Source organism: Arachis hypogaea, chromosome 9 (genome assembly GCF_003086295.3).
Source record: "Arachis hypogaea cultivar Tifrunner chromosome 9, arahy.Tifrunner.gnm2.J5K5, whole genome shotgun sequence".
In the NCBI taxonomy this organism is placed as follows: Eukaryota; Viridiplantae; Streptophyta; class Magnoliopsida; order Fabales; family Fabaceae; genus Arachis; species Arachis hypogaea.
This window is the reverse complement of record NC_092044.1, coordinates 68,487,807-68,511,904: the sequence shown is the minus strand read 5'-3', so window position 1 is coordinate 68,511,904 and position 24,098 is coordinate 68,487,807. Positions and strand designations below refer to the sequence as shown.

Sequence of the window (24,098 nt, the reverse complement as noted above, 5' to 3'; positions counted from 1 at the left end):
AGATGCATCTCAATTCCTGCCATTGGAGCAAACAACTTTGAGCTTAAGCCTTAATTAGTTTCTCTAATGCAACAGAATTGCAAGTTTCATGGACTTCCATCAGAAGATCCTCATCAATTCTTAACTGAATTCTTGCAGATCTGTGATACTGTTAAGACCAATGGGGTTGATCCCGAGGTCTACAGACTTATGCTTTTTCCCTTTGCTGTGAGAGACAGAGCTAAAACATGGTTGGACTCACAACCTAAAGAAAGCCTGAACTCTTGGGACAAGCTGGTCAATGCTTTCTTGACCAAATTCTTTCCACCTCAAAAGATGAGTAAGCTCAGAGTGGACGTCCAAACCTTCAGACAGAAGGAAGGTGAATCCATCTATGAAGCTTGGGAAAGATACAAGCAATTAACCAAAAGGTGTCCTTCTGACATGTTTCCAGAATGGAGCATCATATGTATATTCTATGATGGTCTGTCTGAAATTCAAAGATGTCATTGGATCACTTTGCTGGTGGATCCCTTCATCTGAAAACACTTACAAAAGCCCAGGAACTCATTGAGATGGTTGCAAATAACCAGTTCATGTACACTTCTGAAAGGAATCCTGTGAATAATGGGGTGACTCAAAAGAAAGGAGTTCTTGAGATTGATACTCTGAATGCCATATTGGCTCAGAACAAAATATTAACTCAGTAAGTCAATATGATTTCTCAGAATCTGACTGGATTGCAAGCTGCATCCGGCGGTGCTAAAGATGCCTCCTCTGAAGGAGAGGCTTATGAACCTGAGAATCCTATAATGGAAGAGGTGAATTACATGAGAAAATCCTATGGAAACACCTATAATCCTTCATGGAGGAATCATCTAAATTTCTCATGGAAGGATCAACATAAGCCTCAATAAGGCTTCAATAACAATAATGGTGGGTGAAATAGGTTTGGCAATAGCAAACCTTTTCCATCATCTTCTCAGTAACAGACAGAGAACTTTGGGCAGAGCCTCTCTAGCTTAGCAAACATAGTCTCTGATCAATCTAAGGCCACTCTCAGTTTCATGACTGAGGCACAGTCCTCCATCAAAAATTTGGAGGCACAAGTGGGTCAGCTAAGTAAAAGAGTTACTGAAACTCCTCCTAGTACTCTCCCAAGCAATACAGAAGAGAATCCAAAAAGAGAGTGCAAGGCCATCTACACGTCCAACATGGCCGAACTTGTAAAGGAGGGAAAGGCAGTAATTCCCAGTAAGGAAGACCTCATAGGACATCCACTGGCCAACAAGGAGTTCCCTATTGAGGAACCAAAGGAGTCTGAGGCCCATCTAGAGACCATAGAGATTCCACTGAACTTCTTATTACCATTCATGAGCTCTGATGAGTATTCTTCCTCTGAAGAAGTGATGATTGGATTTTTGACAGTTTAGAATTTCACTAATGAAATCTCGTTGTAAAGTATAGTCTCTAAACCAACAATAATCCTTTCATACAAAAATTTGTTTGTCACAAATACAAACCCCTAAAATCTATAAACTGAAGTATTTAAACCTCGGGTCGTCTCTCAAAGGACTTGCAGGGTTGTGTTCTTGTTATTGGTTATGACTTGTATATTTTGGGGTTTTGAATCAGAAACATGAAAAGTAAATGGTAATGAAATTCTAATAACAAAACGGTCTTGGCAAAGGTTGGTTATCAAGGGTCTCTATCCTTATCACTAACCACAATTATGATAGTTGCAAGGAACAATCCCACTAAGTCATCCTCTAACAAGTAGCAAGGAAAGTCAAGTGAGTTATATCAATCCAAGTCCATAAATCCTAGCTTTCCACTAATTGAATTAATGAAGGCTAGAGTCAAAGGATATCAACTATCAATCACTTGAACATTAGTAACTCAAGAAGTCCTAAGTTACCTTCCCAAGCCAAGAACATAGAATTCTACTCTAACATCTTTCCAAGCATTTCATCAAACACTTGGAAGGTAAAAAAGAAAAGCATAGTAAATCACAACAAGAATAAATTCTAACAACAATCAAATGCAAAGAATCAACAACAACAATCAAGGAAATCACAATTGTCATGAATTACCTCAAATTGCATTAAAAGAAAATAAGAGAAACAAAAGTAGATCCACAACAAAGTAAAGAATTACAAGGATTAAACTACAAAACTAGAGAGAGGGAGAGTAGAGGAGTAAGAATTGATAAAGGAATAGTAAAGCAAATCATGAATTAAATCTACATCTAAGAGGAGAGATTAACCTCAACCTAATCTTAATTCTAATTCTAGAGAGAAATGAGAGCTTCACTCTCTAAACCTAATCCTAATGTGTATGAATGAACTAAAGATACTAGAATGGTAGCATGATGATTTCCCCCTTCAATCCTTGATCCTTTAAAGTATTTTGGCACCAAAATTGGTTGCAACTTGGCCCCACAGCTTCCCAGAAATCGCTGGGCACATTTTCTATTTAAAAATCACGTGCGGCCTTCAGCATGCATGCGCGCCCATGGCGTTTTCCAATTCTTTGGCTTTTCATGATTTCTCCACTTTGCATGCTTTCCTCTTTACTCCTTTGATCCATTCCTAGCCCTTTTCAATTTGAGATCACTAACAAACACATCAAGGCATCTAGTGGAATCAAAGGGAGATTAAAATCATCAAGTTAAAGGCCTAAAAAGCATGTTTTCACATCTAAGCACACATAAGGAGACAATCACAAAACTATGCTAATTCATTGAATAAATGTGAGGAAAGGTTATCAAAGTTCTCTAAATTCAACACAAGATAAACCCTAAAAACGGGGTTTATCAACCTCCCCACACTTAGACCTTAGCATGTCCTCATGCTAAATTAAGAATGAACTAAGGGGTATGACATTTATTAAATACAACTAAGCTACATGCAACCTATCTAAATGCAACTACCTATAATGAATGCACTTGCTTGGTCAAAACAAATCAATTTCCAAGAGATCATATAGAAGCACAAGGGCTTAGAGCAATAGGAATTAAATCCAACCCACAATTGTACTGAAACTATCAAAAGGGTTTATAAACTTGCATGAATATAGATGATAGTGGTGAAAACATGTAATTGAGTCTCGAACCCTCACTGGAAGTGTTTACACTCTATTCACTCGGTGTTTGGGGTTGATCCACTCAATTCTCCCCCAGTCATGCTTTTCCAAAATTTGTTCCTCATCTAACAATCAACAACCATTCAATGCATGCATACAAATATCATGAGGTCTTTTCATTGGTTGTAATGGGGATAGGGTCAAGGTAGGATCATATATGGATAAGTGGACTAGAATTTGGATCCTTGATGGGCTTAAACTTTCCCACCTAACCTATATAATGACCTATATAATTGAGTTCTATCCTAACTACCCATCTTTCACTTTTTCACATACTCATGCATTTTCTTTTCATTTCACAACACTTATGCATTGATCTTTGATTGAGCTTTGCTTTGGAGCATTTTGTCCCCTTTTTATTTTTTTTCTTTTTTTCTTTTTCTAGTTTTTTTTCTTTTTCACATTTATCTTTTTTTCTTTTGTTTTTCTCATTTTTTTCTTTCAAGCCTCATGCAACATCATCAATGCACAAAGTCGATACATTTAGTCAATACATGAGCATGCACCCAATTTCCAAATATAAAAATACAAAACATTTTTTTTATCCCAACCAATGTTTCTAAATCTCCCCAAATTTGAATAACAAACACTCTCACTAGCCTAAGCCAATCAAAGATCCAAACAAGGAACTTTTATTGTCTTCCGTTTTAAGGCTTGTTGTGCTAAAATAAAGAATAATTGGGTTAAGCGTAGGCTCAAACTTGGTAGCAATGGATGGTAAAAAGTAGGCTATTTGGTTAAGTGAGCTAATGAAATAATGGCCTCAATCATATAAATGCATGAATACAAGGAATAATTAGACATATAGAATTGGGCAAATCAAGGATCACAATTGGTGCACGAAATTGTGATCATCAACAATGGTGCCAAAGACTTGGTGCTCTCAAACGTGAATCACACTTTGTCACAACTTCGCACAACTAACCAGCAAGTGCACTGGGTCGTCCAAGTAATACCTTACGTGAGTAAGGGTCGATCCCACGGAGATTGTCGGCTTGAAGCAAGCTATGGTCATCTTGTAAATCTCAGTCAGGCGGATTCTAATGGTTATAATGGTTTCCGAATATAAAGATAAATAAGGCATAAAATAGAGATAGAGATACTTATGTAATTCATTGGTGGGAATTTTAGATAAGCGCATGAAGATACTGTGTTCCTTCGAAATCTCTACTTTTCCTACTGCTTTCATCTAATCATTCTTACTCCTTTCCATGGCAAGCTGTATGTTCGGGTTTCACCAGTGTCAATGGCTACCTCCCGTCCTCTCAGTGAAAATGGTCCAAATGCGCTGTCACCGCACGGCTAATCATCTGTCGGTTTTCGATCATGTTGGAATAGAATCCAGTGATTCTTTTGCATCTGTCACTACGCCCAATACTCGTGAGTTTGAAGCTCGTCACAGTCATCCCATCTCAGATCCTACTCGAAATACCACAGACAAGATTTAGACTTTCTGGAGCTTAGGAATGGCCGCCAATAATTCTAGCTTATACCAAGAAAACTCTTATTAAGGAATCCAAGAGATACTCATTCAATCTAAGGTAGAACGGAGGTGGTTGTTAGGCACGCGTTCATAAGTGAGAATAGTGATGAGTGTCACGGATCATCACATTCATCAGGTTGAAGTGCGAATGGATATCATAGAATAAGAATAAGTGTGAATTGAATAGAAGAACAATAGTACTTTGCATTAAAACTCGAGATACAGCAGAGCTCCACACTTTAATCTATGGTGTGTAGAAACTCCACCATTGAAAATACATAGGTAATGGTCCAGCCATGGCCGAATGGCTAGCCCCTATGAAGGTCTAAAATCGCACACACTGATTAAAGATCTCTCAAAAGACTCTAAATACAATAGTAAAAAGTTCTATTTATACTAAACTAGTTACTAGGGTTTACAGAAATCAGTCTAAGTGCAGAAATCCACTTCCGGGGCCCACATTGGTGTGTGCTTGGGCTGAGCTTGAGCTTTACACGTGCAGAGGCTTCTATTGGGGTTAAACGCCAAGTTGTAACGTGTTTTTGGTGTTTAACTCTGGTTTGTGACGTGTTTCTGGCGTTTTACTCCAGAATGCAGCATAGAGCTGGCATTGAACGCCAGTTTGCTGGAAAGCCCTGGATGTCTACTTTCCAACTCAATTGAGAGCACGCAATTTGGAGTTTTGTAGCTCCAGAAAATCCATTACAAGTGCAGGGAGGTCAGAATCCAACAGCATCAGCAGTCCTTTGTCAGCCTCCTATCAGATTTTTGCTCAAGTCCCTCAATTTCAGCCAGAAAATACCTGAAATCACAGAAAAACACACAAACTCATAGTAAAGTCCAAAAATGTGAATTTCGCATAAAAACTAATAAAAACATCCCTAAAAGTAGCTAGATCTTACTAGAAACTACCTAAAAACAATGTCAAAAGCGTATAAATTATCCGCTCATCACAACACCAAACTTAAATTTTTGCTTGTCCCCAAGCAATTGAAAATCAAATAGGATAAAAAGAAGAGAATATACTACAAATCCCAAAATATCAATGAATATTAGTTCTAATTAAATGAGCGGGACTTGCAGCTTTTTGCTTCTGAATAGTTTTGGCATCTCACTTTATCCTTTGAAATTCAGAATGATTGGCATCTATAGGAACTCAGAATTTCAGATATTGTTATTGATTCTCTTAGTTAAGTATGTTAATTCATGAACACAGCTACTTTTATGAGTCTTGGCCGTGGCCCTAAGCACTTTGTTTTCCAATATTACCCCCGGATACATAAATGCCACAAACACATGACTGGGTGAACCTTTTCAGATTGTGACTCAGCTTTGCTAAAGTCCCCAGTTAGAGGTGTCCAGAGCTCTTAAGCACACTCTTTTTGCTTTGGATCACGACTTTAACCACTCAGTCTCAAGCTTTTCACTTGGACCTGCATGCCACAAGCACATGGTTAGGGACAGCTTGATTTAGCCGCTTAGGCCTGAATTTTATTTCCTTAGGCCCTCTTATCCATTGATGCTCAAAGCCTTGGATCCTTTTTACCCTTGACTTTTGGTTTTAAAGGCTATTGGCTTTTTCTGCTTGCTTTTTTTTCTTTTTCTTTCTTAAAATTTTTTTTTCGCAAGCTTTGTTCTTCACTCCTTTTTCTTGCTTCAAGAATCAATTTCATAATTTTTCAGATTATCAATAACATTTCTCTTTGTTCATCATTCTTTCAAGAGCCAACAATTTTAACATTCATAAACAGCAAGATCAAAAATATGCACTATTCAAGCATTCATTCAGAAAACAAAAAGTATTGTCACCACATCAATATAATTAAACTAATTTAAAGGATGAATTCAAAACTCATGTACTTATCGTTCTTTTATATTAAAAACATTTTTCATTTAATAAAGGTGAAGGATTCATGGAATTATTCATAGCTTTAAGACATAGTTACTAAATACTAATGATCATGTAATAAAGATACAAACATAGGCAAACATGAAGTTCAAAAACCAAAAAACAGAGAGATAAGAACAAGGAAGTTAAGGAATGAGTCCACCTTAGTGATGATGGCGCCTTCTTCTTTAAAGACCAATGGTGTTTTTGAGCTCCTCTATGTCACTTCCTTGCCTTTGTTGCTCCTCCCTCATAGCTCTTTGATCTTCTCTAATCTCATTGAGAATGATGGAGTGTTCTTGGTGTTCCACCCTTAATTGGTTCATGTCATGACTCAATCCTTCTAGAGAAGTGTTGAGTTGTTCCTAATAGTTGTTTGGAGGAAAATACATCCCTTGATGCATCTCAGGAATTTCTTGATGATGAGCTTCCTCATGCGTCTCTTGAGATCCATGAATGGGCTCTCTTGTTTGCTCCATCCTCTTCTTAGTGATGGGCTTGTCCTCTTCAATGAGGATGTCTCCTTCTATGACAACTCCAGCTAAGTTGCATAGAGGGCAAATGAGATGAGGAAAAGCTAGCCTTGCCAAGGTGGAGGGCTTTTTGGCTACTTTGTATAGTTCTAGAGAGATGACTTCATGAACTTCTACCTCCTCTCCAATCATGATGCTATGGATCATGATGGCCCGATCCACAGTTACTTCGGATCGGTTTCTAGTGGGGATGATGGAGTGTTGGATGAACTCCAACCATCCTCTAGCCACAGGCTTAAGGTCCAGTCTTCTCAATTGAACCGGCTTGCCTTTTGAGTCTCTTTTCTATTGAGCTCCTTCCACACATATGTCCATGAGGACTTGGTCCAACCTTTGATCAAAGTTGACCCTTCTAGTGTAGGGGCGTGCGTCTTCTTGCATCATAGGCAAGTTGAACGCCAACCTTACGTTCTCCGGACTGAAATCTAAGCATTTCTCCCGAACCATTGTAAGTCAATTCTTTGGGTTTGGGTTCATGCTTTGATCATGGTTCCTAGTGATCCATGCGTTTGCATAGAACTCTTGAACCATTAAGATTCTGACTTGTTGAATGGGATTAGAGAGAACTTCCCATCCTCTTCTTCTAATCTCTTGTTGGATCTCTGGATATTCGCCCTTTTTGAGCTTAAAAGGGACCTTAGGGATCACCTTTTTCTTGGCCACAACTTCATAGAAGTGGTCTTGATGGGATTTTGAGATGAATCTCTCCATCTCCCATGACTCAGAGATGGAAGTAATTGTCTTTCCTTTCCTCTTTCTTGAGGTTTCTCTGGCCTTAGGTGCCATCAATGGTTATGGAAAAACACAAAAAAAGCTATGCTTTTACCACACCAAACTTAGAATGTTGCTCGCCCTCGAGCAAAAGAAGGAAGAATAGAAGAAGAAGAAGAAGAAGATATGGAGGAGAGAGAGAGAGAGGTGTGTGATCGACTAAGGGGGAGAAGAGAGGGTTGTGTTATGTGAAAATGAAGAAGGGTGGAGGGGTTTATATAGTGGAGGGAGAGGGGTTTGGTTTCGGTCATTTAGGGTGGGTTTGGGTGGGAAAGAGATTTTGAATATGAAGGTAGGTGGGGTTTATGGGGAAGAGTGGACAGATGTGATTGGTGAAGGTGTAATGGGAAAGAGAGATTGAGGTGATTGGTGAAGGGTATAGTGTTATTGGATTGTGTGAAGAAGGGAGAAGTGGGGTAGGTGGGGATCCTGTGGGGTCCACAGATCCTGAGGTGTCAAGGATTTATCATCCCTGCACCAATTAGGCGTGTAAAATGCCCTCTGTATGCAATTCTGGCGTTTAACGCCAGACTGCAGCTTATTTCTGAAGTTAAATGCCCAAATGTAGCATGTTTCTGGCGTTTAACGCTAGTCTGATGCTTGTTTCTGGCATTAAATGCCAGCTTGGTGCTTGTTTCTGGCGTTAAACGCCAGACAGATGCTTGTTTCTAGCGTTTAAACACCGGACAGCTCTTCCTTCAGGGTGTGCTTTTTCTTCTGCTATTTTTTATTCTGTTTTTAATTTTTGCAATTGTTTTGTGACTCCACATGATCATAAACCTAATAAAACATAAAAGAATAATAGAAATATAGATAAATAAAAATTGGGTTGCCTCCTAATAAGCGCCTCTTTAATGTCAATAGCTTGACGGTGAGCTCTCATGGAGCTTCACAGATGTTCAAAGCATGATGAGGGCCTCCCAACACAAACTTAGAGTTTGGATGTGGGGGCTTCTCAACACCAAACTTAGAGTTTGGTTGTGGCCTCCCAACACCAAACTTATAGTTTGATTATGGGGGCTCTGTTTGACTCTGTATTGAGAGAAGCTTTTCATGCTTCCTCTCCATGGTTGCAAAGGAAGATCCTTGAGCTTTAAACACCAGGTAGTCCCCATTCAATTGAAGGACTAGCTCTCCTCTGTCAACATCAATTATAGCTCCTGTTGTGGCTAGGAAGGGTCTTCCAAGGATGATGCATCATCCTCATCCTTCCCAGTGTCTAGGATTATGTAATCAGCAGGGATGTAAAGGCCTTTAACCTTCACTAACACGTCCTCTACCAATCCATAAGCTTGTTTTATTGACTTGTCTGCCATCTCTAATGAGATTCTTGCAGCTTGTACCTCAAAGATCCTCAGTTTCTCTATTATAGAGAGTGGCATAAGATTTATACCTGACCCCAGGTCACACAAAGCCTTCTCAAAGGTCATGGTGCCTATGGTATAGGGTATTAAGAATTTACCAGGATCTTGTTTCTTTTGAGGTAAAGTTTGCTGAACCCATGTATTTAGTTCACTAATGAGCAAGGGAGGTTCATCTTCCCAAGTCTCATTACCAAACAACTTGGTATTCAGCTTCATGATGGCTCCTAGATATTGAGCAACTTGCTCATCAGTTACATCTTCATCCTCTTTAGAGGAAGAATAGTTCTCAGAGCTCATGAATGGCAGAAAGAAGTTTAATGGAATCTCTATGGTCTCTATATGATCCTCAGATTCCTTTAGGTCCTCAATAGGGAACTCCTTTCTGTCTGGGAGACGTCCCATGAGGTCTTCCTCATTGGGATTCACGTCCTCCCCTTCCTCTTTGGATTCGGCCATTTTGATTATATCAATGGCCTTGCACTCTCTTTTTGGATTCTCTTCCGTATTGCTTGGGAGAGTACTAGGAGGAGTTCCAATGATTTTCTTACTCAGCTGACCCACTTGTGCCTCCAAATTTCTAATGGGGGACCTTGTTTCATTCATGAAACTTAAAGTGGCCTTAGATAGATCAGAGACTATGTTTGCTAAGCTAGAGGGGCTCTGCTCAGAATTCTCTGTCTGTTGCTGAGAAGATGATGGAAAAGGCTCGCTATTGCTAAACCTGTTTCTTCCACCATTTATAAAGCCTTGTTGGTGCTTTTGTTGATCCATCCATGATAAATTTGGATGATTTCTCCATGCAGGATTATAGGTGTTTCCATAGGCTTCACCCATGTAATTCACCTCTGCCATTGCAAGGTTCTCAGGATCATAAGCTTCTTCTTCAGAAGATGCTTCTTTAGTACTGTTGGATGCATTTTGCAATCCATTCAGACTCTGAGAAATTATGTTGACTTGCTGAGTCAACATTTTGTTCTGAGCCAATATGGCATTCAGAGCATCAATTTCAAGAACTCCCTTCTTTTGAGGCATCCCATTACTCACAGGATTCCTCTTAGAGGTGTACATGAATTGGTTATTTGCAACCATGTCAATGAGTTCTTGAGCTTCTGCAAGCGTTTTCTTTAGGTGAATGGATCCACCTGCAGAATGGTCCAGTGACATCTTGGATAATTCAGACAGACCATCATAGAATATATCCAGGATGGTCCATTCTGAAAGCATGTCAGAAGGACACTTTTTGGTCAGTTGCTTGTATCTCTCCCTAGCTTCATAGAGGGATTCACCTTCTTTCTGTCTGAAGGTTTGAACATCTACTCTAATCTTACTCATCTTTTGAGGAGGAAAGAACTTGGCCAAGAAAGCCATGACTAGCTTATCCCAAGAGTTCATGCTATCTTTAGGTTGAGAGTCCAACCATATTCTAGCTCTGTCTCTTACAGCAAAAGGGAAAAGCATAAGCTTGTAGACCTCGGGATCAACCCCATTGGTCTTAACAGTATCACAGATCTGCAAGAATTCAGTTAAGAACTGAAAAGGATCTTCTGAAGGAAGTCCATGAAACTTGCAATTATGTTGCATCAGAGAAACTAATTGAGGCTTTAGCTCAAAGCTGTTTGCTCCAATGGCAGGGATTGAGATGCTTCTTCCATGTAAGTTGGAATTTAGTGCAGTAAAGTCACCAAGCATCTTCCTTGCATTGTTGTTGTTGTCATTGTTTTCAGCTGCCATCTCCTCTTCTTTTTCAAAAATTTCTATAAGGTTTTCTCTGGATTGTTGTATTTTAGCTTCTCTTAGTTTCTTCTTCAGAGTCCTTTCAGGTTCTGGATCTGCTTCAACAAGAATGTTCTTGTTCTTGCTCCTACTCATATGAAAAAGAAGGAAACAGAAAATAATAATAGGGATCCTCTTTACCACAGTAGAGAGATTCCTTTATATGAGTAGAAGAAGAAAAATTCGAACACAGAGAGAGAAGAGAAGAGGGTTCGAATTACGAGTAGAAGAGAAGTATTAGTAAATAAATAAATAAATAGAAGGAGATGAGAGAGAGAGAGAGAGAATTCGAATATTATTTTAAGAAAAGGAAATTATGTTTATTTTTATTTTAATTTAAAGTTAAAATTCAAAAATTAAGTGAAGAAATAAAATTAAAATTAAAGTTTGAAACAATTAGTTAATTAAAAGAATTTTGAAAAAGAGGGAGGTGATTTTCGAAAATTAGAGAGAGGAAAGTAGTTAGGTGGTTTTGAAAAAGATAAGAAACAAACAAAAAGTCAATTAGTTAGTTGGAGAAGATTTGAAAATCAATTTTAAAAAGATAGGAAGTTAGAAAATATTTTTTTTTGAAAAAGATATGATTGGAAAAGATTTGATTGAAAAAGATATGATTTAAAAAGATTTGATTTTGAAAATTAAAATTGATTGCTTGACTAACAAGAAACTAAAAGATATGATTCTAGAATTTAAAGATTGAACCTTTCTTAACAAGAAAGTAACAAACATCAACTTTTTGAATCAATCACATTAATTATTAGTAAAGTTTTTGAAATTTTGAAATGAAATTAAGAAAAAGATTTTGAAAAACAATTTAAAAAATTCAAAAATAATAAAAAAATAAAAAAAATTAATTTTTGAAAAAGATTTTGAAAAGATAAGATTTTTAAAATTGAAATCTTGACTTGACTAACAAGAAACAACTTATTTTAAAAAAATTTTGACTAAGTCAACCCAAAGATTTCGAAATTTGTGAGTAAAATAAGGAAAAGATATTTTTGATTTTTTTGAATTTTTAATGATGAGAGAGAAAAACACAAATATGACCCAAAACATGAAAATTTTGGATCAAAACCAATGATGCATGCAAGAACACTATGAATGTCAAGATGAACACCAAGAACACTTTGAAGATCAAGATGAACATCAAGACTTATTTTTGAAAAATTTTCAAGAAAAGAAAAACATGCAAGACACCAAACTTAGAGATTTTTCATATTTAGACACTAAGAATTCAAGAATGCATATGAAAAATAACAAAAGACACAAAACAAGAAAATATGAAGATCAAACAACAAGACTTGTCAAGAACAACTTGAAGATCATGAATAATGCAATGCATAAATTTTTGAAATTTTTTGAGAAAAATAAAACTATGCAATTGACACCAAACTTAAAATTTGACTCAAAACACAAACAAGAAAAAACAAAAATATTTTTGATTTTATGATTTTTAGTTTTTTTGTATTTTTTTTTTCGAAAAAAATTTTGGAAAAACGAAAAATAATAAAAAAAATTTTTGAAAGATTTTTGAAAGCTTTTTTGAAAAGAAAATTACCTAATCTGAGCAACAAGTTGAACCGTCGGTTGTCCAAACTCAAACAATCCCCGGCAACGGCGCCATAAACTTGGTGCACGAAATTGTGATCATCAACAATGGCGCCAAAGACTTGGTGCTCTCAAACATGAATCACACTTTGTCACAACTTCACACAACTAACCAGCAAGTGCACTGGGTCGTCCAAGTAATACCTTACGTGAGTAAGGGTCGATCCCACGGAGATTGTCGGCTTGAAACAAGCTATGGTCATCTTGTAAATCTCAGTCAGGCAGATTCTAATGGTTATAATGGTTTTCGAATATAAAGATAAATAAAGCATAAAATAGAGATAGAGATACTTATGTAATTCATTGGTGGGAATTTCAGATGAGCGCATGAAGATACTATGTTCCTTCTGAATCTCTACTTTTTTTACTGCTTTCATCCAATCATTCTTACTCCTTTCCATGGCAAGCTGTATGTTCGGGTTTCACCGGCGTCAATGGCTACCTCCCGTCCTCTCAGTAAAAATGGTCCAAATGCACTGTCACCGCACGGGTAATCATCTGTCCGTTCTCGATCATGTTGGAATAGAATCCAGTGATTCTTTTGCGTCTGTCACTACGCTCAACACTCGTGAGTTCGAAGCTCGTCACAGTCTTCCCATCTCAGATCTTACTCGGAATACCACGGACAAGGTTTAGACTTTCCGGATCTTAGGAATGGCCGCCAATAATTCTAGCTTATACCACGAAGACTCTGATTAAGGAATCCAAGAGATACTCATTCAATCTAAGGTAGAACGGAGGTGGTTGTCAGGCACGCGTTCATAAGTGAGAATAGTGATGAGTGTCACGGATCATCACATTCATCAGGTTGAAGTGTGAATGGATATCTTAGAATAAGAATAAGCGTGAATTGAATAGAAGAACAATAGTACTTTGCATTAAAACTCGAGGTACAGCAGAGCTCCACACCTTAATCTATGGTGTGTAGAAACTCCAGTGTTGAAAATACATAGGTAATGGTCCAGGCATGGCCGAATGGCCAGCCCCCATGAAGGTCTAAAATCACATATACTGATTAAAGATCTCTCAAAAGACTCTGAATACAATATTACAAAGTTCTATTTATACTAAACTACTTACTAGGGTTTACAGAAATAAGTCTAAGTGCAGAAATCCACTTCTGGGGCCCACTTTTGTGTGTGCTTGGGCTGAGCTTGAGCTTTACACGTGCAGAGGCTTCTCTTGGGGTTAAACGCCAAGTTGTAACGTGTTTTTGGCATTTAACTCTATGTTTGTGACGTGTTTCTGGCGTTTTACTCCAGAATGCAGCATGGAGCTGGCGTTGAACGCCAATTTGTGTCGTCTAAACTCGTATAAAGTATGGACCATTATATATTTCTGGAAAGCCCTGGATGTCTACTTTCCAACGCATGTAAGAGAGCGCCATTTGAAGTTCTGTAGCTCCAGAAAATCTAATACGAGTGCAGCGAGGTCAGAATCCAACAGCATCAGCAGTCCTTTGTCAGCCTCCTATCAGATTTTTGCTCAGGTCCCTCAATTTCAGCCAGAAAATACCTGAAATCACAGAAAAACACATAAACTCATAGTAAAGTCCAGAAATGTGAATTTTGCATAAAAACTAATAAAATTATCCCTAAAATTAGCTAGATCTTTCTAGAAACTACCTAAAAATAATGCCAAAAGCGTATAAATTATCCGCTCATCAACAATCATAGAAAGAGAACAATTGCACACAAGAAGGGAAATAAGTGGTTATAAGATGTAACCACACCAATAGGCTCAAAACTCACTTGCTTGTGTTCTTAGCTCAAAACATGCTTCACAAAATATAGAATTCAAGCAAGTTCCACAAAATTTTTCCAATCAATTGGGGTGGTGCCCTATAGTTATGAAAAATTTCATCATTTGACTAAGCATTGTTGTGATTGAGAAATTCCAAAAATTTCTTAGTTTACCCTTTTCTTTTTTAATCAAAAACAATTTTCATATGAAAAAGGGTTAACTAGGTCTTGACAATTCCAAAACAATTTCTAATCACAACCACAAGCTAAGATGATAACTATATGAAGAAAAAGACCAACTAAAGTATGAAATCTAACATCCACAATGTCTACATCCAAAATGAGAGAGTATGCAACATAGAAGTATCCAAAATAACCAATATATTCAATAGTGTGCAAAATAAGATAACTAGAAAAATAGCCGAAGTGTTCACCGATCTACCGACGGTGCTAACGGCAACCTCCCCACACTTAAGATCAAGCATCATCCCCAATGCTAATCCTCAGGCTCAGGGAGAGGTACACTGGTCGGCTCTGGCTCTGACTGGGGCGGAGGCTCCTGTGTCTCCTGGGTAGCCTGGGTCTGTCGTGGTGCCTCCATGTGGACCGGCTCCTCCTCATGTGCCTCTGCGTGCTCCTCCTCATGTGTCTCCTCATCGAAGCCGGAGGACTCTGCTAGAGGGGGTAGCTCAATTCCCTGGGCGACGAATATCTGATCAATTCGGTCTAGGCGACGCATAATACGGTGCTCATGGTGCTCTATAAATCGAAATAGACGCTGAACCAGAAGATATGTCGGCTCGGGTGCGGGTGGGGGTGGTACAGGTGCAGCTGCTGCTGAAGAAGAGGGTCCAGGTGCCTCTATCGCTGGTCTAGCTCGAGAGCAGCGCCTGGAGGGTAGCTTCTCGTGCACCCACGTACCCCAAGGAATAGTAGTCTCCTTGTCATCCTCGGCTGGGGATGGTGGAATCGCGTCATCATCCCTCCATAGGGCACCAGCTAACTCTACCATCCAAGTGACCAATGTAGGAAAGGGTAGTAACCCACGGATGTGTGCCCGCCACATGCCCCTCCTGATCAACCGGGGAAAGTAGACCTCTTTCCCCTCCATGACACAGCCGATCAGGGTAAGCATATCCATAGGAATCTCAGAGTAGTGGGTAGTGGGCATGACATAATGGGAGAATATCTGCTGCCAAGTCTTAGCCTCTCTAGATAGATGAGTGAATAACATCCACTTGGGCCTTTTGTTGGTAGCATCCATCACCCAAGGGGCGTCCGGTGTGGCAATGACCTCCCTCAAGGCATCATAATCAAAGGTCATACAGTGTAGTGCCACCTCTGCCTGCTCATGGGCATCTGTGGGACCAGTCCTAGATAGGCAATGCAAAGCATCCTGAATGGCAGCCTCAGTGACTGAAATTTGCCCGCCCCGTAGAAAGACTGAGTCAAGATTCGCCCTAAAGAAGTTACAGTAGAATTCCTTGACCCATGATACATTAATCCTGCCCACATCTCTATCGACAAAGTCTAGGCCCAATCCCCGAATACGGGCCTCTATGGGACGCCTTACGTCGCTAGGAAGGGCCAACTTCTTTTCAATATTTAGATTCGTCTTCCGATATGTGGGGAAGCGAAGCTCACAATACAAATTAGGGAAATTGGCTGAGTCAGTGGGTGGGAGCTGCTGATTTTCCTTTTCCACCTCATTCAGTGGGTTCCTTATATAGTTAGCATATGGGGAGGGAGTGGGGGCTTGAGGTGCTTTCCTCTTCCTAGAGGTAGTAGCCTTGGCTTTGCCTTTTTCCCTATCTGACATCCTGAAAAAAAGAATATGATAGAATATAAGTAAGTAGGCAAGTAGCAAGAAGCAAGGAAACATGTTTAGGATGTAAGGCAAATGGCAAGTAATCATGATGTGAACTAAAACAGGAAACTTGGATTGCAAGTAAGCATAGAAAACAGAAGCATAGACCAAGAATTCAATATTTCAACCAATGTAACACAATGCTCATGTATTTGGCATATTCAGCATGATACCTCAAAAGAATAGTAAGGAGTTAATTGAAATGAAACGTTAGGGGGGTTAGACAAGTTAGTGAGTGGAAAATGAGATAGAGAGTTAGTGGTATGATGGAGAATAGCTGATGAGCGGGATATTTTATACGCTTTTTGGGGGTAATTTCATGTAGATTTTAGTATGTTTTAGTTAGTTTTTAGTAGATTTTTATTAGTTTTTAGGCAAAAATTATATTTCTTGACTTTACTATGAGTTTGTGTGTTTTTCTGTGATTTCAGGTATTTTCTGGCTGAAATTGAGGGAGCTGAGCAAAAATCTGATTCAGGCTGAAAAAGGACTGCTGATGTTGTTGGATTCTAACCTCCCTGCACTCAGAATGGATTTTTTGGAGCTACAGAAGTTCCATTGGCGCGCTCTCAATTGGGTTGGAAAGTAGACATCCAAGGCTTTCCAGCAATATATAATAGTGCATACTTTTCGCGAAGATAGACGACGTAAACTGGCGTTTAACGCCAGTTCCATGTTGCATTCTGGCGTTGAACGCCAGAAATAGGTTACAAGTTGGAGTTGAACGCCAGAAACAGGTTACAACCTGACGTTTAACTCCAAAAACAGCCCAGGCACATGAGAAGCTTAAGTCTCAGCCCCAGCACATACCAAGTGGGCTCCAGAAGTGGATTTCTGCACTATCCTTCTTAGTTTACTCAATTTCTGTAAACCTAGGTTACTAGTTTAGTATTTAAACAACTTTTAGAGACTCACTTTGTATCTCATGACATTTTAGATTTGAACTATATACTTTTTGACGGTATGAGTCTCTAAACTCTATTATTGGGGATGAAGAGCTCTGCAGCGTCTCGATGAATTAATGCAATGATTTCTTTTTTCCATTCAAACACGCTTGTTTCTATCTAAGATGCTGATTTGTACTTAACTGTGATGGATGTGATGATCTGTGACACTCATCACCATTCTCAACCCATGAACATGTGGCTGACAAACACCTCCGTTCTACATTAGATTGAATGAGTATCTCTTAGATTCCTTAATCAGAATCTTCGTGGTGTAAGCTAGAATCCATTGGCAGCATCCTTGAGAATCCAGAAAGTCTAAATCTTGTCTGTGGTATTCCGAGTAGGATTCAGGGATTGGATGACTGTGATGAGCTTCAAACCCGCGAGTGTTGGGCGTAGTGACAGATGCAAAAGGATCAATGAATCCTATTCCAACATGATCGAGAACCGACAGATGATTAGCTGTGCTGTAACAGAGCATTTGGACCATTTTCACTGAGAGGATGGGAAGTAGCCATTGACAATGGTGACGCCCTACATACAGCTTGCCATGGAAGGAGCCTTGCATGTTTGAAAGTGAGAAAGCATTATGTTACAGGAATTCAGAAGACAAAGCATCTCCAAAACTCTAACATATTCTCCATTACTGCATAATAAGTATCATTTAATCCATGCTCTCTTGTTTATTTACAAGTCAATTGATAACTATAATTGGTATACTGACTAAGATTAATAAGATAACCATAGCTTGCTTCAATGAACAATCTCCGTGGGATTCGACCCTTACTCACGTAAGGTATTACTTGGATGACCCCGTGCACTTGCTGGTTAATTGTGCGGATTACAAAAGTGTGATAACAATTTCGTGCACCAATAGCTAAATTAAAAGATGGTGATAAATTGTGCTCAATAATCATGTTCACAATCATGCGAGTATAGAGATGCCAAAACTGAAGTATTTAAACCTCGGGTCGTCTCTCAAAGGACTTGCAGGGTAGTGTTCTTGTTATTGGTTATGGACTTGTATATTTTGGGGTTTTGAATGAGAAACATGAAAAGTAAATGGTAATGAAATTCTAATAACAAAACGGTCTTGGCAAAGGTTGGTTGTCAAGGGTCTCTATCCTTATCACTAACCACAATTTTGATAGTTGCAAGGAACAATCCCACTAAGTCATCCTCTAACAAGTAGCAAGGAAAGTCAAGTGAGTTATATCAATCCAAGTCCATAAATCCTAGCTTTCCACTAATTGAATTAATGAAGGCTAGAGTCAAAGGATATCAACTATCAATCACTTGAACATTAGTAACTCAAGAAGTCCTAAGTTACCTTCCCAAGCCAAGAACATAGAATTCTACTCTAACATCCTTCCAAGCATTTCATCAAACACTTGGAATGTACAAAAGAAAAGCATAGTAAATCACAACAAGAATGAATTCTAACAACAATCAAATGCAAAGAATCAACAACAACAATCAAGGAAATCACAATTTTCATGAATTACCTCAAATTGCATTAAAAGAAAGTAAGAGAAACAAAAGTAGATCCACAACAAAGTAAAGAATTACAAGGATTAAAGTACAAAACTAGAGAGAGGGAGAGTAGAGGAGTAAGAATTGATAAAGGAATAGTAAATCAAATCATGAATTAAATCTAAATCTAAGAGGAGAGATTAACATAAACCTAATCCTAATTCTAATTCTAGAGAGAAGTGAGAGCTTCTCTCTCTAAAACTAATTCTAATGTGTATGAATGAACTAAAGATACTAGAATGGTAGCATGATGATTTCCCCCTTCAATCCTTGATCCTTTAAAGCATTTTGGCACCAAAATTGGTTGCAACTTGGCCCCACAGCTTCCCAGAAATTGCTGGGCACGTTTTCTATTTAAAAATCATGTGCAGCCTTCGGCGCGGACGCATACAGTGTGCGTGCGCGTCCATGAGTCAATTTGCAATCCGCGCGGAGGTGTGCAGTGCGCGTGCGCGCCCATGGCGTTTTCCAATTCTTTGGCTTTTCATTATTTCTCCACTTCGCATGCTTTCCTCTTTACTCCTTTGATCCATTCCTAGCCCTTTTCAATCTGAGATCACTAACAATCACATCAAGGCATCTAGTGGAATCAAAGGGAGATTAAAATCATCAAGTTAAAGGCCTAAAAAGCGTGTTTTCACATCTAAGCACACATAAGGAGACAATCACAAAACTATGCTAATTCATTGAATAAATGTGAGGAAATGTTATCAAAATGCTATAAATTCAACACAAGATAAACCCTAAAAACGGGTTTATCAAGAAGATGAAGTTATTACTGAAGAGCAAGTTGCTTAGTATCTAGGAGAAATCATGAAGCTGAATGCCAAATTATTTAGTAATGAGACTTGGGAGGATGAACCCCCATTGCTCATCAGTGAACTAAATGCATCGGTTCAACTGAAGTTATCTCAGAAGAAAGAGGATCTCGGAAGGTTCTTAATACTTTGCAACATAGGCACCATGACCTTTGAGAAGCCTCTGTGTGACCTAGGGTCAAGTGTAAATCTCATGCCACTCTCTGTAATAGAGAAACTAGGGATCTTTGAGGTACAAGCTGCAAGAATCTCACTAGAGATGGCAAAAAAATCAAAGAAACAGGCTTATAGACTTGTAGAGGACGTCTTGGTAAAAGTTGTGATTGATGTAGACTGAGGAGAGTTAGTCCTTCAAGTGAATGAGGACTACCTTGTGTTTAAGGCTCAAGAATTTCCCTCTGTAAGCATGGAGAGGAAGCATGAAAAGCTTCATCCAATTCTCTCCATGCAGAGTCAAGCAAAGCCCCCACATCCAAACTCTATGTTTGGTGTTGGGAGGCCACAATCATGCTCTGAGCATCTGTGAAGCTCTGTAAGAGCTTCCTGTCAAGCTTTTAACATTAAAGAAGCGTTTACTGGGAGGCAACCCAATTTTATTTATCTATATTAATTACTCTTTCATTTTGTTTTCCATTGTTATTCTATGTTTTCTTTAAGATAATCATCATGTGTAGTCACAAAAACAACTGCCAAAATTAAGGCAAAATCAAAAACAACATCAAAAATAGCACACCCTTGAGGACGAGCTTACTGGCGTTTAAACACCAGTAAGGATACCAATATGGGTGTTTAATGCCCAGCCTGGCACCATTCTGGGTGTTAAACACCAAAACTGGCAAGCAAACTGGCATTTAAACGCTAGTAAAGGAAGAAAAATGACGTTTAAACACCCAGCCTGGCAGCATTCTGGCCAGAACTGGCAAGCAGACTGGTGTTTAAACACCAGAAAAGGGCAACAAACTGGCGTTTAAATGCCAAAAAGGGTAGTAAACTGGCGTTTAACGCCAGAAATGCCACACAGGGGACGTTTGAACGCCAGAAAGGTGCAGGGATGAGAAATCCTTGACACCTCAGGACCTGTGGACCCCACAGGATTCCCACTTACCCCTACCTCACTCTCTCTCCTCTTCATACCTCTCTAGAACACTCTACCCAATACACCACTCACCTATCAAATCTTACCCTCTTCCCCATATTCTCTTCACCACTCACATCCTTCCCCTAATTCCCAAAAAACCCATCATACAAAGCACCTACCCTCACCCACTCAAATTCAAACCATTTCCCTCCCAAACCCACCCCTTCTCACACGAACCAACTCCCTTTCTTACCCTATAAATACCCCTCCTTACTCCTTCATTTTCACACATCACATACATTCAAAACCCCCCTTGGCCGAACCATTTCAAGCCTCCATCTCCCACTTCTCTTCTTCTTCTACTCTCTTCTTTCTTCTTTTGCTCGAGGACGAGCAAATCTCTTAAGTTTGGTATGGAAAAATCCTTGCTTTTAATTTTCCATAACCATTAATGGTACCTAAGGCCGGAGAAACCTCAAGGAAGAGGAAAGGGAAGATAATTGCTTCCACCTCCAAGTCATGGGAGATGGAAAGATTCATCTCAAAGGTCCATCAAGACCACTTCTATGAAGTTGTAGCCAAGAAGAAGGTGATCCCCGAGGTCCCCTTCAAGCTCAAAAAGGGCGAATATCCGGAGATCCGACAAGAGATTCGGAGAAGAGGTTGGAAAGCTCTCACCAACCCTATCCAACAAGTCGGAATCTTAATGGTTCAAGAGTTCTATGCTAATGCATGGATCACTAGGAACCATGATCAATGTATGAACCGAACCCAAAAAATTGGCTTACAATGGTTCGGGGAAAATAATTAGATTTCAGTCCGGAAAATGTGAGGTTGGCGTTCAACTTGCCAACCACGAGAGGAGATTCTCATCCTTTCACTAGAGGAGTCAACTTTGATCAAAGGTTGGACCAAGTCCTCATGGACATCTGTGTGAAAAGAGCCCAATGGAAGAGAGACTCCAAAGGCAAGCCGGTTCAACTAAGAAGGCTTGACCTCAAACCCATGGCTAGAGGATGGTTGGAGTTCATCCAACACTCTATCATTCCTACTAGCAACCGATCCGAAGTAACTGTGGATCGGGCTATCATGATCCATAGTATCGTGATTAGAGAGGAAGTGGAAGTTCATGAGATCATACCTCTAGAACTATACAAGGTGGCTGACAAGCCCTCTACTTTGGCAAGGTTAGCCTTCCCTCATCTCATCTGTCACCTATGCTATTTAGCCGGAATTGTCATAGAGGAAGACATCCTCATTGAAGGGGACAAGCCCATCACTAAAAAAAGGATGGAGCAAACAAGAGAGCCCACTCATGGACCTCAACAAGCGCATGAGGAAGTCCTTCATCAAGAAATCCCTGAGATGCCTCAAGGGATGCATTTTCTTTCACACAACTATTGGGAACAACTCAACACCTCTTTAGGGGATTTGAGTTCCAACATGGAGCAACTAAGGATGGAGCACCAAGAGCATTCCATCATCCTCCATGAAATTAGAGAGGACCAAAGAGCCATGAGGGAAGAGCAACAAAGGCAAGGAAGAGACATTGAGGAGCTCAAGCACTCCATAAGATATTCAAGAAGGAGAACTAGCTGCCATCACTGAGGTAGACCCGTTCTTTAATTTCCTTGCTCTTATCTTTCTGTTTTTCAATTTCCTATGCTTTCTGTTTGTCTCTGTTTGTGTCTCTATTACATGATCATTAGTGTCTAGTGTCTATGCCTTGAAGCTATGAATGTCCCATAAATCCTTCACCTTTCTTAAATGAAAAATGTTTCTAATTGCAAAAGAATAAGAAGTACATGAATTTCGAATTCTATCATGAAATTAGTTTAATTATTTTGATGTGGTGGCAATACTTTTGTTTTCTGAATGAATGCTTGAACAGTGCATATTTTTTATAGTGAAGTTTATGAATGTTAAAATTGTTGGCTCTTGAAAGAATGATGAAAAAAGAGAAATGTTATTGATAATTTGAAAAATCATAAAATTGATCCTTGAAGCAAGAAAAATTAGTGAAAAGGAAAAAGCTTGCAAAAAAAATGGCGAAAAAAAAATAAAGAAAGAAAAAGAAAAATCAAGGGTAAAAAAGATCCAAGGCTTTAAGCATTAATGGATAGGAGGGCCCAAGGGAATAAAATCCTGGCCTAAACGGCTAAATCAAGCTGTCCCTAACCATATGCTTGTGTCATGAAGGTCCAAGTGAAAAGCTTGAGACTGAGTGGTTAAAGTCGTGATCTAAAGAAAAAGAGTAAGCTTAAGAGCTCTGGACACCTCTAACTGGGGACTCTAGTAAAGCTGAGTCACAATCTGAAAAGGTTCACCTAGTTATGTGTCTATGGCATTTATGTATCCGGTGGTAATACTGGAAAACAAAGTGCTTAGGGTCACCGCCAAGACTCATAAAGTAACTGTGTTCAAGAATCATCATACTGAACTAGGAGAATCAATAACACTATCTGAATTCTGAGTTCCTTTAGAGACCAATCATTCTGAACTTCAAAGGATAAAGTGAGATGCCAAAACATTTCAGAAGAAAAAAGCTACTAGCACCGTTCATCTAATTAGAACTAAACTTCATTGATGTTTTGGAATTTATTGTATATTCTCTTCTTTTTATCATATTTTGTTTTCAGTTGCTTGGGGACAAACAACAACTTAAGTTTGGTGTTGTGATGAGCGGATAATTTATACGCTTTTTGGCATTGTTTTTAGGTAGTTTCTAGTATGTTTTAGTTACTTTTTAGTATATTTTTATTAGTTTTTATGCAAAAATCACATTTCTGGACTTTACTATGAGTTTGTGTGTTTTTCTGTGATTTCAGGTATTTTCTAGCTGAAATTGAGGGACCTGAGCAAAAATCTGATTCAGAGGCTGAGAAAGGACTGCATATGCTGTTGGATTCTGACCTCTCTCCACTCGAAGTGGATTTTCTGGAGCTACAGAAGATTAATTGGCGCGCTCTTAATTGCTTTGGAAAGTAGACATCTTGTGCTTTCCAGAAATGTTTAATAGTTCATACTTTGCCAGAGATTTGATGGCCCTAACTGGCGTCCAAACGCCCACCAGAGACTCTTTTCTGGCGTAAAACGCCAGAACTGGCACCAAAGCTGGAGTTAAACACCAAAATGGCACCAAAACTGGCGTTTAAACTCCAAGAAGAGCCTATGCACGTGAAAGCTTCAATGCTCAGCCCAAACACACACCAAGTGGGCCCTGGAAGTAGATTTCTGCACTATCTACTCATTTTCTGTAAACATTGTTTACTAGTTTAGTATAAATAGCACCTTTTACTATTGTATTCACATCTTTGGACCATTTTTCGATCCTTAGATCAGGTCTTTGAACCCTATTTCGATTGTATTATGCCATTTGGGATGCTGGCCATTCGGCCATGCGTAGACCTTGTTCTTATGTATTTTCCAACGGTGGAGTTTTTACACCTCACAGATTAAGGTGAGGAGCTCTGTTATTCCTCGAGTATTAATGCAAGTACTATTGTTTTTCTATTCAATTCACGCCTACTTCTCCTCCAAGATATACTCTTGTACTTAATTCAGTTAAGT

The 24,098-nt window shown here is 39.1% G+C and overlaps 1 non-coding gene across 1 annotated transcript; it reads right to left on the bottom strand.

Annotated features, from left to right (window-relative positions):
- Window positions 1-321: 321 nt before the first annotated feature.
- On the bottom strand, window positions 322-425 carry LOC112713776 (small nucleolar RNA R71). The gene has a single exon (XR_003158737.1). It is a non-coding gene; the product is annotated as a small nucleolar RNA R71 (small nucleolar RNA).
- Between the last annotated feature and the right edge of the window lie 23,673 nt (window positions 426-24,098).